The following is a 16,363-nucleotide window of genomic DNA, read 5'->3' on the forward strand; positions in this document are numbered from 1 at the left end:
TTGAAACCAGCACAGGGCTCCAACAGCCAAGAGTTTCATGTCACAGCCGGGGGACACTTTTTATACAAGGTCCCCCGGCCGTACCATGAGTCCATGGCTAGTCTGTGCTGGATGGGGTCTGTGGGGAAGTCAGAAACCCCTCATTAAAGGGGGTCCCCCATCCATGGCTGAGGCCCGGGGATTGGTCCGGCGTCCCAGAGCGGTGGACGCCGGACCAGCATGTGGGGCATTAATGGGCCCTTTTAGACTTCTAGTTCACCTGTAAAAAGAATTTTAAAATAAAGACACACTCACCCACAATAGTACAGCTTTATTACATTCATTATTTTACACCAATATCGCAATACTGTATCTCTCTCCAAATCCAACTACTCACCTTATGCATGCATGTATCACATCCAGCACCCGGGGCATGTGACCCACTAGCCCCCCCCCCCCCCCCCCCTGGTTGCAGCTCTGCTGTAGGGAAGCTGGCAATCATGCTTGGCTTTCAAATGACTCTGCTAATATGTAGCAATACAGAGGATACATGTGGGGACAGCTGTTGTTATTACTGAGTAGTTGCCGCAAACAGTATGATGCTTCAATGTATTCCTCTGCTGCTGGCAGCTTTCTCCAGAAGAAAACAAAAGAAGGAACTGTAAAAACCAAAAGAACATAGAGCCAGCAGCCAGCAGTTGTGTATTCCTGGCATACTATGGGGGTGCCATCTACCAAAGCTTGGCGAGAGAGATAAAGGGGAGAGAGATACAGCTCCAAGTAACTGTCAGCCCCTAACTGTCTTTTGAGGGTTTTGAAAAATGACAGTTGCAACTTTGGGGCCAATTCAGGATCGTTAATTGCAATCCAAATTCAGCCCAAGCCCCAAGGTTTACATATGAGCATCTCTGTGTGTACGTGCATGTGCCGGAGGGCCGGAGGCGTGCAGGGGGCGGAAGCAGGGGAACACTGAGTGTTTTATGGGCACCCCCATGAAAACACCCAGCGATCCCCTGTAGAAGCAGGTGCGGCGATGCCTGCTTGGGGTGGGCGGCTGGCATCACATGACGTCAGTGCCCACCGCATCTTCGGCGAACAGCAACGGAAATAAAAGTCAGTATAGACTGCCTGTTATTACCGAAGGGGAGAGAAACCATCCAATGGTCAGCGACTATCCAATGATTTCTCTCCAACTCGGCCGCATGCGGGGGGATGTGGTTGAGTATGCATCTCCTGGCATGGTTCCCGAGGAGATTCCGCGGAGGGGGGGTGTTTGGCCGGGTGGCATGGGGCATTTATGGAGTTGCTAGGGGGAAAATGTACGCTGCCTAGGAAGCCAACCCCTGAATCAGGCCCTTTATCTCTCTCTATATTATCTCCCTCTAAGCTTTGAAAAATCTTCTCCTAAATGTAAACTGTAAAAGGACATAATTGCCATATATATATATATATATATATATATATATATATATATATATATGTTCTTATGTTACTTTTTGGCCGTTCTGCTAAAAGATCTTTCAGTCCCATTTGATGGGATAGAGTTTTAGCCAATCAAATATATATATTTAAAAAAAAAAAACATTTACAATGTGTATTTAAAATGAGTACTAGTGGAGTACTGTTAATTGTAAACAGCAGTGTCATTTGCTGCATGACGTCTTGTCTCTGCTCATGCACAGGCCAGGCGTGAGTGAGTGTAGAACCCTGTGTGTGTGTGTATCTTCAATACTATAATAATAAACTACGTGTCATTGCAACTTGTTCAATTCAATGTCGCCTGTGGATGGCTAATGCTTAATGAGACCTATGACAATGTATTTACTTTATAAATGATAGAAGGAGAAACCTTTTAATGAATGGTATTCTGATAAATTGCCAGCTAGCTGGATATATAATTTAAAAAATATAATAATTATAATTATTATTATTATTAATAATAATAATAATAATAATAATAATAATAATAAAAGACGTATGACAGCAAACAAAACAGCAGACTTTACATTTGTAGACATTCCATCACACTTATGTGTAGCTAATGCATCAGATTTCTAAAACCAGATAAAGCATGAACAAGTTATAGTATTCTAATATAGTCGGAAGGGGGTTGCACGCAACTGGGGATGCTGGGCTTTCCCCAGAGTGATGTAAATAGGATTCCCACTGAGACCACACCCCCTTTTGAACACATACCTTCAGTGAGTAAAGGAGACATAGAGTGCACAACAGGTGTCCCCACACCCCATAATGCCTCTGTATGGGGGTGATCCTATTACACAAATCTAGAAGCAGAGATGGCTACAGATTTCCTATTTTCAGATATCCTTCTATAGTCAAGGCCAATTATTAACTGATGAATTCAGCAAAGAGGAATACCTCAGCACAAGTATTCTGTGATGGACCAAGATCAGAATACATTTTGTCTAATTTCCAACCAATATTAAACTAATATATTCAAAGTATAACTAAATACCCAAAACTGCAAAAAAGTTTTGAAAACATTATTTTATGATGCTATGATAAAGTGATGTATATTTAAAAATGATTAAACACGTCTTACCTGTGCAACATTAACTGTTAACAAACTGTCATTGGGACAGTTAGTTTTGCTCTCTGCATCAATTGTATCAATCAAATTGTCTGTGGGGACATTCTGGACTGGTTTGAGATAAGCAATTTCATTCTGCTTCGAGTCGAGGGTCACACACACATCATAGGAGAATGGGAAAGGTAAGCTTCCATCACTGATCTCAGAGGGACATCCCAGGGTAAACTGAGGATACACGTTTCTACTTAGATCTGAAAACGATGTTGGGGTGCTTGAGTTTCTGCATTTAGAAATGACTACAATCACTACAGTCACAATGAATATAAGAGAAATCAGAGAAATGGAAACTACTAGGTAGAATGTAATATTAGAGGAAGCGTCTGAATTGCGAGGTTGGTGTCTTATTTCTGGAACAACTTGTTGAAAGTTTTCAGCAACTACCAAGCTCATGGTGACTGTAGATGATAAGGATGGAACTCCATTGTCTTTCACCAGGATCACAATTTTTTGTCTCAAAGAATCCAAGTCTTGAAGATCTCGTCCAATCCTGATTTCACCATTTTGTTGGCCAATAGTGAATAAACTTGGTTCAGGTGCTTGCATTAAGTGGTACGACAGCCAGGCATTGTGTCCAGAGTCAGCATCTACCGCAATCACTTTGGTCACTAGATAACCTTTCTCAGCAGAGTGAGGAATAAACTCCAATAATGCAGATCCCTCAGTGTCTGGCGATGGGTAGAGAATCTTAGGAGCATTATCATTTTCATCAATGATACATATCCTCACGGTTACATTACTGCTTAGAGGAGGAGATCCGCTGTCTTTAGCCATCACCTGGAACTGAAATTCTCGTAGCTGTTCATAGTCAAAAGATCTTTGAGCATAAAGCACTCCAGTCATTGCGTTTATGGAAACATATGATGATACCGGAATACCGTCTATTTTGTTAATAAGGACAGAGTATCTTATTTTAGCATTTTCATTAATATCAAAATCAGATGCATGGATACCATGTATAGAGGTTCCTTGTGGCTTGTTTTCTTGAACATAGACAATATAATTTGATTTCTCAAAAGCAGGAAGATTGTCATTAACATCTGAGATAGTCAACTGAATAGTTTTGATGGTGGACAATTGAGGAGAACCATTATCCGCTGCTTTAATTGTTATGTTATAATGAGCTATTTTTTCTCGATCGATATTTTCTTTGCTTACCAGTTTATAATAATTGGCAGAGGATGATATTAATTGGAAGGGTAAAGTTTCAGAGATTTCACAAACAACCTGTCCATTCTCTCCACTGTCCGAGTCTTGAACATGAATTAGGGCTATAACTGTAGCCGGTGCAGAGTCCTCTGGAATATTCGCTGAGAATGAGGTTATTGTTATTTCAGGAGCATTGTCATTGATATCATTGATATGGATTATTATTTTGCAGAGAGTGGCTAGACCTCCTCCATCCTTGCCTTCCACGGTTAATTCATACCTCTCTTTAATTTCATAGTCTAGATTTCCCAATATGTTTATATTTCCATTTATTGGGTCAATACTAAATATTGAGTAATATGATTCAGGGATGTCACTAAATGAATATGTTATTTCTGCGTTTGAACCTTCATCTTCATCTACAGCAATCAGCTGGAGAACCAAGAAACCAATAGGTGTATTTTAATCTAGACTCAGCTCATAAGTGTCTTTCTCAAATTTTGGAAAATTATCATTAACATCATGAACTATAATCTTGATAAGGACAGTGCCAGTTTTCGAAGGCTGGCCCCCATCCACAGCCATCAGAGATAATTCATAAATACTCTGCTTTTCTCTATCCAGTGGCTTCTCTAAAATAAGTTCTGGAAATTTAATGCCATCATTATTTATTTTTATTGCCAGTGCAAAATCCTCATTTTCAGAAATCTTATAGTCCCATAAAGAATTGGTACCTATATCGGGGTCCTGTGCACGTCCCAAAGCAAGACGTACTCCAGGTACAGCAGACTCACTGATCGTTATGTCAAAAATATTTTTGGAAAAACTTGGCGGATTATCATTTACATCCTGAATTTCCACTTTAATTATGTACAAGTGCAAAGGATTTTCGATCACAGCTTCAAAGCTTATTAAGCAACTGTTCTTCATCTCACATATGACCTCTCTGTCTATTCTCTCAGCAACACACAAATCTCCAGTTTCTAAATTTACATTAAAATATTGTATTTTACCTCGTGAGACAATATGGAACTTTCTAAAAGATAATTCCTTGACATTGATGCTCAAATCTTTGCCTATGTTTCCTATTACAGTGCCTTGCTTAAATTCTTCCGGTATTGAGTAGTTAAGCTGAGCATATATATGGTCAGATATAACATATAAAAGGAGAAACACTACTTGCCATTCCATTGCCCTTTTGCCTCCACTGTTAATCTTGTAACCGTGTAAACTGGAAAATTTCCACTTGGTTGTTTCCTCTAATGCTTCCAAAATACAAATATATATACCTGTATGCAGTCCCCAATTATTATTTTTTTCAGCAGAATAATCCAAGTTGCTGGAAAATGAGTAGATACAGTATGCTGTGTTGTTCCTTGTCCTGCAGATTTCTTCTGTTATATTGTAACAGGATTCAGCAATGCTACATACAGTACACACTGAGCTACAATTTACAGGCAAGCAGCGGCACCTAGAGTCTGTTTGAGGAACTGCAGAAATCTGTATTAGATTTCATTTTAGAATTTGTTTATTTCAGGAAAAATTAAACATGCATCACAATGACTTGTTTTTTAATTTTTAAATATGTTTTTCCGCAGCAATAAAATCCAACTACTAATCTTACAACACTATACATGAATGATATTTCTGTATAAAGTTTTTAAATAAAGATTTATAATATAATTTATCCTTCAATAACATAAGTAATCTATATGTACTTAAAAAAATAAAATGCAATTATTGTAGCACCAGTGTTGTTTCACGGAACATAAGAATATTTGGTGCATGTGTAAAACAAGACATAACAGTAATGTCTCTTATGTGTGTTACTATGTTACAGATATACTTACTATAGTCAGGGTAAATAAATGATGATAACGATTATCAATCAACATCAACAATATAATTATAATAATAACAACAATAATAATAATTTTACAATTCGTAATTACAAATATTTCTGTGAAATTACCTAGAGCTTAATGCAGAAGCTCAGACAACAGGGCCAGATGTACTAAGCTTTAAAAGTGATAAAATGGAGAGTGATAAACCACCAGCCAATCAGCTCCTACCTGCCATGTCACCGGCTGTGTTTAAAAAATGACAGGTAGTAGCTGATTGGTTGGTGGTTTATCACTCTCCATTTGATCACTTTTCAAGGTTTAGTACATCTCGCCTATTATAGCATATTATGAGATTTTGATTAATTCCCATATAAAGTATTAGTATCACTAAATATACACAAATTGCACAAAGATGTTAGTACAGTATATACATACTCTTCGTACACTTTACAATTATTAATGCTCACATAATAATCAGTTCCTGACATTGATTGGATTCACTCATTAACCAATAATAAATGATTGAGTAACAGGGAAGGGGGGAGAATGGGAAAAGCTGTGCACTAGCTGTTAGGTATAATGCATGAATAGATACCACAATAATAATCGTCCAAGCTTAAGAGTATTAGTGGACACTGACTCACGTGGCGGTGCTCCCCTGAGAGTATATATATATATATATATATATATATATATATATATATATATATGTAGAAAGAGGGAAAGGAAAGCACTGGGGGAACTCTTTCGTATATAAAATTTAACTTTTATTTGATATGCGTTAAAAAATCTGAAAAGCTGTTCCAGACAGTAGGACACACATATAAATTCATAAACGTAACATACACAACATGGGAGAAAGGTCGGTATATATATATATATATATATATATATATATATATATATATATAAGGGATTGGGTAACAGGGCGGCACTCCAATCATTTAAACAGTAGAATTCGGTGCCTGGTCCATAATAGTAATACAGTACACTTACCCCCCCACTGCGGAAGGAGTCCAAACCGGCACACGAGTAGTGAAGAAAAAAGATGTGGTTTATTCCATAAGTACAGGAGTTATAACAGCGGTCCCGACAGCTGTTTCAACTGGGTCCTACTGGTAGGACCCAGTTGAAACAGCTGTCGGGACCGCTGTTATAACTCCTGTACTTATGGAATAAACCACATCTTTTTTCTTCACTACTCGTGTGCCGGTTTGGACTCCTTCCGCAGTGGGGGGGTAAGTGTACTATATATATATATATATATATGTAGACAAGTGAATGGCGGCACCCGAAGGCTATAAATCAGGCAACAATAGCAAAGTTTTGCAGATCAAATGTTTTCGATGTTTATTACATCATCATCAGGATCTGATGACGATGTAAAAAACATTGAAAACGTTTGATCTGCAAAACTTTGCTATTGTTGCCTGATTTATAGCCTCCGGGTGCCGCCGTTCACTTGTCTGTTTTTGGGTACTTCGGTATTACCTGGCTGGGCATCGGAGCAATATACTACCAGTGTTGGGAAGTGCTGCGTCACTAAAAACCTCTCTCTCTCTCTCTCTCTCTATATATATATATATATATATATATATATATATATATATATATATATATATATATATATATATATTGCGAATAGTCGGCAGTGGCTCTCCTGGTTACAGCTTGCGGTGCCCGGACCACGGAAGGTGCAGATATGTATACAAACTCCGGCACTCAGTCAAAAAAAGCTCATCACGTCAAACAAGTGCTTTGCAACGTTTCGGACCTTTTATTAGGCCCGTCGTCAGGCAGTACAGTATCTGTACTTTTATCTGCGGATAAAAGTTTTGCTTTTTGAAAATAATGACTGGAGTGCCTTTCCTATTGGATTGATTGTATGATTATCTTAAGTGCACCTAGTCTGGCTGAACTGTGACCATAGAGTGCCAGCAAACGGAGAGTTATATATATATATATATATATATATATATATACACATGCATACAATAGGTAGATGGTCTGGCACTCTAGATGATTTAAGGCAATACAATATATATATATATGACACTTTCCCCTCAATTAGTAATGGCAATTAAGTTAAATGCCAATATCATTGAAAGCCTGCGAAAATATGAGTATACAGTAAGCACATCAATAACTCAAATAGAGTATTTCCTAAGGATATGAATCCAATGTTGTATCTCCTGATATTTGATGTGCAGTGACTCATCCTCTATTAATTTTCTAGAATCAATTTCTAGAAAAAAGAGTTTTACATTGACTGCTTGGAAACTTTGTCACAGTACAGTACAGTATTAAAGAATTGTATTATGTAAACAATTAAGTACCAGTATATGGTCAACTGATAGGATTGTACATCTAGCTGGTGTGTACTGGTATGTATAATGTACAGGTACACCTTGGTTAGATAATAAGAAAGCTGTGGCAGGTCACCTACCAGTGTATGAGGCAGCTGCTTCTTCCCCAGCTTGGATTAGCTGTTGTCCTATAGGTGGCCGTTGATGGGGGAGTGAGTGTGGCTCAATTATCCACTGTGTGTATGGTAGACGTAGGAGATATCATTCCTGTTTGTAGGCCTACAATTACAGTAATTTTGTTGGTGTGGGTTTCAATAGGATGAGAGCATCCAGAAGGTGAGTATAGGTAACTAGGTGTGTTAGATATTGGGGGACAGATATATTAAGGGTATATGCTGCTGCTTCCCATGTATTAATATAATATTGGTGGGGAGTGAGCGATATCCCTCTCACCCTGTATCACACAAGAAAAAGTATATTGTTTTTATTTGAAGATGTAATTATTGATCTAGCCAAAAGAGGGCCACTTGGCCTTAGTGGGGTGACCAGAAAAAAAAGTGAATAGTTAATTAACAAGGTGTACCTGATTATAGTTAGTATTCCAAGGCAAGAGTGAGATAGGGTAAAGAGAGGGGCCCTGCAGTGCATAGCAGGGACTGTAGATGGACCGCTTCGCCTCTTGGCTACTTCATACCTCCCAACAGTCCTGAAAACCGTGGGAATGTCCCGGTATTCAGAAAAATTCCTGCATCCCTCCCCGGGCTGGCAGTGTCCCTCGGAGAGGGGGGCTGTTGGGAGTCCCCCCCGTTGGCTGCTGAGCAGTGGTGAATAAACGCTGGGCGCACAGGCACAGCATCTATTCCCGCAGCCAGGGGGCTTGGGGCATGGCTAGAGGCTCACAGAGCCTCTGGGTCATGCCCCCAGAGCCTCGCGGCAAGCTCGACTGCCGTGACCCTCACATTGAATACCCCCTAAATCTCTTTGCACATATTACATCTGCCCCACCTGCAGTGCAACCTTATTTTGACTAGGTACAAAGGTCAATTTTTTTCCCTTTATCGCCCAGTAACAATCATGCCCTAAATCTGCAGCCAAAAGGGCCGACTCTATTACATAACCATCTTAGGGTTAACTTGAGCCTTCCAAAAAATCCAAAGAAATAAATGTATTCATTTGAAACATAATATTCAAATGTCATAATTTTGGTTATTTTATAGATGTCATTATAAAAAGTGTTTCCAGTTGTAACAATGTCATAGCCGAGCCAGGTACGATATGTTGACAGTTATCATGTTGACATTTATCATGTTCACATCTATAATGTAGACAGTGATAAAATGTCAACATATTGTCTCTTGTGAGCCAGTGGTGACTTATCTTTTCTGGCAACCGCAATATGGTCTTCCGCGGTCATGTGACATTCACTTCAGATCAGACCTCAGATGTTATAGCAGTCCGGCATTTCCACCCTATCCCTATTTCTTACTAATAACTCTCCTCACCCCGCAGCCTAAACCTAACATCCCAGTACAGCCAAACCCTCTCACCTGAAGTCTAACCCTAATGTCTAAAATTGTGGATAATGAACCTGTCCACATTCTGAAAATGTCCTCATGTTCCCTTTACATATTTGTATAATGTCGAGAATATAACTGTCAACATTGTAGTGTCAACATTATATATCTCACCTGTGTTATTGTTGACCTTTTGACTACATCCTCTATAGGCTCAGCAATTAAAGGACTACATTTCAGGAGTATACATAAAATATTTGTAAAATCCAAATAAAACTAAAAAAAAGTTAAAATGTAAAAACAGCAATAGCACATGTTATAAATACTAAAACATTATTATATTTTTTAAGTTTTCTTTTTTCCCTTTGCAGTTAGCCTTTGACCCTGGTAAAAATGGTCATCAATTCAACAGCCAAAGTAATGATATTAGCAGGTTAACCATTGTGGAATACTCATTATATTACCATTCTGTAACGTAGTAGATAATGTTTCAAGTTTCATCGAAATTATTAATTGTGTATTGTTATTCATGGTCCGCAGATTTCCACGTGTTGACAAAAACAGATTTTGTGTTAAAATTTTTATAATGATCTCTTACCTGTGGCTCGATAGGTTGGGGAAAACTGTTTGTTGATGGATCATTTGTTGCTGCTGAATCAACATGGTCAATGGGATTGCCGGTAGGAACATTCTCTACTGGATTCAGATAACTTAATTCATTCTGCTTTGAGTCAAGGGTAACACACACATCATAGGAGAATGGAAAGGGTAAACTTCTATCACTGATTTCCGAAGGACATCCTAGAGTGAACTGAGGATACACATTTCCACTTAGTGCTCCAAAAGATGTAGAACTACTTGATTTTCTGTACTTGGATACAACTATAGCAACTACTGCTATAATGAATAGAAGAGAAATTAGAGTTATGGAAACTACCAGGTAGAATGTTGTATTAGATGGAGAATTTGAATTGCTGGGTTGGTGTTTTATTTCTGGAACAACTTGTTGAAAGTTTTCTGCAACAACCAAGCTTAAGGTCACTGTAGATGACAAGGATGGAACCCCATTGTCCTTTACCAATACCACAATCTTTTGTCTCAAAGAATCCTTGTCTTCAAGGTCTCGTTCAATCCTGATTTCACCAGTGTGTTGGCCAATTGCAAACAAAGATGGACCAGAAACTTGTAGTAAGTGGTAAGAGAGCCAGGCATTGTGACCAGAGTCATCGTCTACTGCAATCACTTTGGATATTAGATAGCCTTTCTCAGCAGAGTGAGGGATAAACTCAAATAATGCTGATCCCTCCGTGTCTGGGGATGGATAGAGGATCTTAGGAGCATTATCATTCCTATCAATGATACATATCCTCACTGTGACATTACTGCTCAAAGAAGGAGATCCGCTGTCTTTAGCCATCACCTTAACTGAAATTCCCGCAGCTGTTCATAGTCAAATGATCTCTGAGCGTATAGAACCCCACTCATTGAATTTATAGAAACATATGAAGATACTGGGATACCATCAATTTTATTACTGATAATAGAGTAACTAATTTTAGCATTCTCATTCGTATCACAATCAGATGCATGGATGCTATGTATAGAGGTTCCTTGTGGATTATTTTCTTGAACATAGACAATAATACTCGCTTTTTCAAAAACAGGTGGATTGTCATTCACATCTGAAATAGTGAGTTGAATGGTTTTGTTGGTGGATAGTTGAGGAGATCCATTATCCATTGCTGTAATTGTTATATTATAGTGAGACCTACTCTCTCTGTCAATACTTGCTGTGGTTACCAGCTTATAGTAATTGGAGGAAGATGACACTAGCTGGAAGGGTAAAGTTTCAAAAATTTCACAAACGACCTCTCCATTCACTCCACTGTCTAAGTCATGAACATTAATCAGGGCTATAATTGTAGTTGTTGGAGAATTCTCTGGAATTGTATCTGATAAAGAAGTGATTGTTATTTGTGGTGGATTGTCATTCATATCCGTAACATTTATTATGATTTTGCAATGAGTAACAAGGTTACCGCCATCTTTAGCTTCCACAGTTAATTCAAATCTCTCTGTAATTTCATAGTCTATATCTCCTGTTACATTAATATTACCATTTACTGGATCAATACTAAATAATGAATGTATATTTTCAGGATTATCCCTAAAAGAATATGTTATTTGGGCATTTGAACCTTCATCTTCATCCACAGCATTCAGCTGAAGAACCAAATATCCAATAGGTGCATTTTCATTTAAACTTATCTCATATACGTCTTTAGCAAATGTTGGAAAGTTGTCATTAACATCATGCACTATGACCTTTATATAGGCAGTACCAGATTTAGGAGGGTGTCCTCCATCCAAAGCCGTTAGAACTAATTGATAAATACTCTGCTTTTCTCTGTCCAATGGCTTTTGCAAAATAAGTTCTGGAGACCTAATGCCATCTTTTGTAATTTTTATTCCCAGTTCAAAGTCCTCGTTGTCATCAATCATGTAGTCTTGTACAGAATTGGCACCTATATCAAGATCTTGGGCATTTCCCAAAGTCAGACGTACTCCAGGTAACGCAGACTCACTGATCGTTATGTCAAAAATACCCATGGAAAAACTTGGTGAATTATCATTGACATCCTGAATTTCCACTTTGATTGTGTACAAGTGCAATGGATTTTCAATCACAGCTTCAAAGCTCATCAGACAATTCTGTTTTATTCCACATAACATCTCTCTGTCTATTCTTTCTGCAATGTACAAGTCCCCATTTTCTAAATTCACATTGAAATATTGTGTTTTGCCACGTGAGACAATGTGGAATTTTCGAATTGATAATTCCTTTGTTTTCAATCCCAGATCTTTTGCTACATTTCCTATCGCAGTCCCTTGCTTTAATTCCTCAGGTATGGAATAGTAAAGCTGAGCAGAGATTTGATGGAATGCGAAGAAAAATAGAAAACATACTACCTGCCATTGGATTGTCTTTCTTCCTCCATAAATCAGCTTCATTTCTATTGCTAGATGATGAACGTCCAGCTTCTTTTGATCCAAAGTGATTCAATGAAATATGCAATTCCAAATGTTTTTCCTTTCAGCAGAAGAATCCAAATTGCAAGTACATGAGAGAAAAAATCCCTATTATGTTTTATACTGCAGATTTGTGCTGTGCAATACTCTAAATTCAGGAGTTCTGAACACGGAAAAGCAAAACACAGTTCAATAGCGGCGCTTAGTGTCTAATTTAGGAATTGCAACACTACTGTAACTAGCTTATTTGTCACTGCTGGCAAATGTATAAAACATTTCTCCCAACATCAATATTCAAAGTTTCTAAAATTACAGATCGTATTATTATAATTATATTTATGCATTTATGTTAGATTTTGCTTGTTTCAAAAAAGCAGAACAGTGAGCATCTTGTAAATGTGAATAGGAGGTAAACTTGATGTATTTCCCAATGGATAAATCAGATGAATAAAATCCCAACTGCTATCATTCACACAAATATTGAAAGAGAAACAACAACATTTGAAGTACGTGGAAAGGAAATCAAAATCCATCACTTCATTACTTGTCATTCCAGAAATATAGTATATCTTTTGGAATGTTCATGTGAGAAGCTGTATATTGGAAAAACTACACGTAATTTAAAAACAAGAGCAGCAGATCATACTGTATATACAATATCTGTAAGGGGCTAAAAACTCACCCATTTTCAGATCACTTTGCTAGTAAACACAATAAGTGTGAAGGAAATATAAATAGATTTATAGGTATGCAACAAGTGAAAGGTAATTACAAAAATAGGGATATTGAATCCCGTACAGCTAAAACTGAAATGAAGCGGACATACAGATAATATTCAGTATATTTATAGATGGAGAACCTCTCAGTCAGGGCCGGGGCTCACCAGAATGCTGGCGGATATGCACTCCATCTAACAAGCGTCTCTAATGCATGCAAGTCCCAATTTCCAGGCAGCGGGGGACGCAAACCCTGCCTGTCTCCGCTTCAGGGGAACGGGCTGGGTTAGGAAGGGGTAAAGGGAGGCGGCGGTGATCGATGGGTACCGGTGGGAAGGCGGTGGGGACTGTCGGGGATCTCAGTTGGAAGGGGGCGTGCTAGCGTCTCGTGCTCGTGCGTCCCCTTCCTGCGGCTGGCAGGGGCTGGCAGTTGGTGATCTGACCGCCAGACTCCTGCTGAATGAAGGTGGCTCCATCTGTACATATATTACACGTAATATATATATATATATATATATATATATATATGGTGGCGATGCTCGGCACTCAGGTAGTGGTATCAAGTGAGTTCAGTATTTTGCCGGGTGCCCTCTCCAAAGAATTTGGTTATATGTGGGTGGGTGGGCTATACTCTCGGTCCTTAAATAGCATGTGGGGTATGTCCAATGATGACCCCCGCAGCCAAGTTGTCACATGGAGAAAGTGATTGCGTCATCAGGGGCAGCCCCTGCCAGCATTGATGACGTCAGAACGTAAACATTACACCAAAAAAGTAAATAAAGTGCAAAAAAACAGGTACAAGTATATACAGTGATATGTACAGTAATTTACAAAACAGATTCTTTTCAGCGAATCACCATGGGGTTCACAATAATGTGGAACTCCTGTTGCATGGATAGAAGTTTTACAATATTCATTACGTAATGGTTTGCAAGTAAGCCGTACTGTGCTGGAGATGGAAGTTAGAAGACCAAAGGAATAGTTACTAAATGCAAGCGGCTGCTCATAAAAAGCAGTTATAAGTAAGACTTTCATTCAGTCCCCTAGGCAATACAGTATCAAGTTCATGTATCCACTTTGTTTCCAGGCGTAATAATCTATTAGCCCGATCTCCTCCCCGTTTATCCTCCTGCACAATATCTATCATTTTATAGCGGTGCGATGTCAGGTTGTGTTTGAATTTCACAAAGTGTTGGGCTACTAGTTGTTCTACTTTAATGCCTTCTAGTGCCTTCTTGATTGCACTGCGATGTTGCGCCATCCGTTCTTTGAATTGGCATACGGTTTTACCGATATAGTAAAGACCGCACAGACATCTAAGCATATACACTACCTACTTGCTACTGCAGTTGAGTGTGTGCCTGTTTTTATACATTTTGCCAGTATGAGGATGTGCGAAAGTGTCGCCTGTCTCTAGGTATGAGCAGGTGGCACAGCCCAAGCATTTATAGTTACCTGCTTTTTTGGTTAAAAAGTGATATAGATATATATATATATATATATATATATATATATATATATATATATATATATATATATACAGGGCTATTTTTCAGCAGGCTCCAGCAGGAACTCAGGCCCTTATTCTAGTTCACTCTTTCTGACAAAATATTTGTTAGATGGACAAAACCATATGCACTGCAGGTGATGCAGGTGAGGCAGGTGTTACTTGTGCAGAGATAATTAGATTTGGGTGGGGTTTTACACCTGCCTCACCTGCAGTGCACATGGTTTTGTCCATCTAAGAAATATTTTGTCAGAAAGAGTGAACTAGAATACGAGCCTCAGTTCCTGCTGAAGCCTACTGAAAAATAGCCCTGTATATATATATATATATATATACTGTATATATACATAGAGATAAAATTACATACTGTATCTGTACATATATATATGTTGTAAATAAAAGAGGTATGTTATAACTTTCTAGCATAAAATTAGAAAACTAAATCCATTGATTTGATTTTTGGATATCAAAATCCATCTTTCATATACGAGTATATTTCTCTGAAAGAATACAGTATATGGGTAGACATTCAGCGATTCCTGCCACTGCTGAAATTGACAACTTTATTGGTGGTGCTGCGGCCAACAATATTGAGCATACACACTGGCCGATGTTCACAATATATCAATAATGATATCAGTATCATGCATATAGTTAACTATATATTCCACAGCATGCACCCAGCATGTTTTATCACTGAGTATGAAGTGCGCTATAGGGTCATTCCATGGTAGCAATCATTTTGACTAAACAGATCATGTGAAATATATATATATAATGTCACAGAATAGTATATAAGAGAAGCGGACTAGGCCTGTTTCATACAAAAATACAGAATGTTACGCAAATATGAATTACTGAATTATAAGTAAGTATCAAATATATAATACATACAGTATATTGTAAAAATATTGGAGGCTATGCAATAGGGTCAGAGTTTTCAAAAGCAGCGTGATTTCCGCAATCCCAGCTGCAGATTTATAGGGACAATAGTTTTTTTTTTTTTCAATAGTTTTTATTGACAATTTTCAACATTGACAATAGTTTTAAAGGTGTTGGAATTTAAATGATTATCACTCTAAGGGCCTAATTTTAACATAATGCAAAGTTAAGCAAAAAAAAAAAAAAGCACATAACTGGAATACGTTTGGAGGAGGTGTTCTAATTCCGCACAGAGTGTTCCTTTTGCTCGGTCCTCATGCAAACCCTTGATGTTTTCATTCTAATGTTTAATTTATATTTAACACTATTATTTATGTGTTATTCGTTCCAGGTGTTTTTTTTATATATTGGCAGCTATGGTGCTACCCTTCTCTAGATATATACACGTGACAAGAAAAGGGGGGAAGAAAAGGCTAGAGATATTCTGGGTGCACTCGTGGGTTTGTTTTTGTGGTCCGTTCAATTGATTTGAAATAAATTATTCTCTTTAAAATGTAACCTTTATTTGTACTTTCATTTAAAACAAAAAAGGAAAGATATATCCAATCTCTCCTCTCCGTAAAAAATAAAGAAAGAAAGAGTGGTGCTTTAAAGTTAGAAATTGTGCTTTAAAAAAAGAATGATTGTGAGGTTCTGACTGGTTAGTGCCGTTATTCATGTACTTTTGTCATGTACCCCTTGCTGTCGTCCAAATTAATTTTCCCTGTTCAGGGTACATTTGATTTTGCACTTTAAAACCAAACAAATAAAAGGAGGTTAAATAATTAA

The 16,363-nt window shown here is 38.0% G+C and overlaps 1 pseudogene; it reads right to left on the reverse strand.

Annotated features, from left to right (window-relative positions):
• Positions 1–10,707: 10,707 nt before the first annotated feature.
• Positions 10,708–12,615, reverse strand: LOC146073924 (protocadherin gamma-B1 pseudogene; annotated as a pseudogene).
• Positions 12,616–16,363: the final 3,748 nt, after the last annotated feature.

This window comes from Crinia signifera, chromosome 4, assembly GCF_055691185.1.
Source record: "Crinia signifera chromosome 4, ASM5569118v1, whole genome shotgun sequence".
In the NCBI taxonomy this organism is placed as follows: domain Eukaryota; kingdom Metazoa; phylum Chordata; class Amphibia; order Anura; family Myobatrachidae; genus Crinia; species Crinia signifera.